Genomic DNA, 2839 nt, shown 5'->3' with positions numbered 1-2839 from the left:
AGAAATAGGATATGAGAACCCATGAGAAAGCACTAAGCCCAGACAGGGCCACATCATAATGGAATTCATGCAGGGAGTGACATTTCAACTGAGATCAGAAAAGTAAGATGTATCCAGATTAAAGGGAGAGTGATTGGGAAAATATTTCTGGGACTGAGATTGGCCCTTACAATGGCCCATATATGAAAGAACCAAAGTAAGTTGAGTATAGCTGAAGTGCAGAACATGAAGAGGGTGAAATATGTGATAAACTGGTAAGGAAATCGCAGCCTAGATAAAGAATGGTCTGGAAGCCATATCAAGGATCTTGGATTTTATCTTATGTGCCATGCGAAGACATCAGTGAGTTTTAAGCAAGGGGGTTGTGTTGGCTCTTCTGTTTTCATTACCTGCAGATCCATTCTCTGCTCTTCTCTGCCCTGAAAATCTGATCCCCACAGTGTCCATCACCCACTCCCCCTAGCCTACTAGATTCTAGTTGGTGTCAGCCAATGAGATACCTATGCTCTGTGTCCCCATGCTTCAGTGCTTCATTTCTGACAGTAAGTGTTTCTCTCCTAGACCATAGGTCCTTCCAGGCTTTCATTGAGTAACTGTTTCTTGTCCTCACAACAGGCCTTAAAGATAAAAATAATTTTCCCTATTTCTAGTATCCTTATTTTTGCCCATACCTCAGTTAAGAGCCTTTTGATCAAAGCTTTTCATTTGAAACATCTCATTTAAAATCTATTTCCTTTTGGGAGCCTGACTGATATGAGAATGATTAGATCATGTTTCTGTTTTACAAAGATCTCTTTGACAGCTTTATGGGAAACAGATTAGAGACTGGAAAGGCTGGCTTCAAGGAGAACAGTGAGGGGGCTGTTTTGGAGATATGAGAGGATGGTGGCTTGGTGTGAGGTAGCAGAAGTAGGAAGTGAGTAACCCAGGTCCTAGCCAAAATCCTGTATGTAATTTTTTGGGTCCCACAATGGGCAATTACAAGAGCTTTACCAGGCAGTCCTCATGGGGAAAAGCTGTTCTATCACACCAAACTTGGTGCACAGCGAGTGTACTGCAGTCTCTGCAGAGCATTGTAATGAAGAGTTCAGGCCCTCCTGACCGGCCATACTTAAATGAATCTGCATTCCTAACCCTGACACCTTCTATTGGAAGTCTCCTTTATCAGGGAACCTAGAAGACACTTTCCCCACTCTGACAGAGAACTCAGTATTTTTCCACTCCCGGCCCTCCTCACCCCACTCTTCCTCTTCTTTGCCCACAGTCCATAAAGCTGTAAGAACCTTTTGTTCAGGGATCCCTCACCAGTGAGTTAACCCCACCTGCACACTGCTCCATGGCAGAAAATGAAGTGATGAGAGTCAATGCTTTTTCTGGCTTTAGCCTCTTTTTTGTACTATTGCAGTAAGTGGTTAAAGACTTGACTGTTACCATTACTGTCATTTTGGTTCATTTTTTTCATCTCCAAAAAAGTTTATTAGCATGATTAAAAACACTTTTTGAATAATAACAGAAAGAATTTCTAAACATGAAAGAATATCAGTGGCTATACCTTTTATAACCAAATATTTGCAACTGAATGGACAGCTTTATTGCCAGTCTTCACTTTATTAAAAACAATCCATATTTATGGGTTCCATGTGACGTCGTGACCATTGCTTTGACTGGGAATGAGTCACTACTGTAATTAAGTATAAAAACTATCTTCCATACTTGGGAGTGTGACCTGTATACTGAGTAAAGAGTTGATAAAAATCCTCAAAGAGTTGGGTTTTGTTTTTTCAAAAAACATTCCTTTTAAACGCTACAAAGAAATAATTAGTATTTTGGCTTTTTAAATTCCTACATGATATTGAGAATGGCAGTCCCCAAATGTCCTCCCTTGACATAATCGCAAATGCAGACCCTCTTCTGGAGTGTACATTCTTGGGGTGGGCTCTGAAGATTGGGCCTCCACGTGTCTATACTGGTTTGAGAACAAAGACAGAGTCATCCAGAACGTAGTAGTCATTATACATGTCGCCTTCACACAGGTATGGTACTCCGGTGAAAGCTTCGATAACAAAAGCAGCTTTTCTGAAAACTTCCGGCAGACTATTCTCTTGTTCTTCCCAGTTCTGTCCCTTGATTTCTAAAATTTCTGATGGTTTCCCCCATATGCCACCTATGTTTTCCACATAGGGATGAAAGGGTAAAACCAGGGCGGGATGACCCTGCCTCAGTTGGCTCCTAGACACTTCTGTTATCTTTTAACAAATTTAGGGGCTGATCACAGCAGTCCAGCAAATTCAAGCACCTGATAATATCATACTGGAACCCTGTGTTCTGCCATTCGTTTATACCAAGCACTCTGTATTTCTTCTTCTGAAGCTGCCATATCTTAGTTTCAGACAGTTCAGTGGCATAAACTTCTTCAAAATGAGGGCTCATGATTTTTGTGACTTCTCCATCTCCAGCACTTAAATCAAGAAGTCAGTGGGTTTTCCAGTCTGGATTAATTTTTAGCAGTCTCTGAAACTGATCTGGTGAAAACACAAACATTGAGCCTCTTCCTAGCAACCCACTGATAGATGTTCTAGACATAAACAGGCTAAAAATGGATGACACGAAAGAGTGATATAATTGGATAAATAGCCAGCCCAATTTCTCAATGCTGTTGTTTAAGAAGATCTGTGTTCTGGTGGAATTTTGATTGGAATGGCATTAAAAGTATAGATGGCATTAAAAGTATAGTATAGATTGCTCTAGGCAGTATAGACATTTTTTTGCAATATACATTTTTTTAAATAAATTGATTTATTTATTTTCAGAAAAACAGTATTCATTATTTTTTCACCAC

At 40.0% G+C, this 2839-nt stretch overlaps 1 pseudogene; it reads right to left on the bottom strand.

Annotated features, from left to right (window-relative positions):
• Positions 1 to 1961: 1961 nt before the first annotated feature.
• Positions 1962 to 2839, bottom strand: part of LOC132024146 (protein-L-histidine N-pros-methyltransferase-like) — a 53817-nt pseudogene continuing 52939 nt past the window's right edge.

Source organism: Mustela nigripes, chromosome 9 (genome assembly GCF_022355385.1).
Source record: "Mustela nigripes isolate SB6536 chromosome 9, MUSNIG.SB6536, whole genome shotgun sequence".
Lineage (NCBI taxonomy): Eukaryota > Metazoa > Chordata > Mammalia > Carnivora > Mustelidae > Mustela > Mustela nigripes.
The sequence above is the reverse complement of the archived record's forward strand: the minus strand, read 5'-3'. Positions and strand labels throughout refer to the sequence as shown.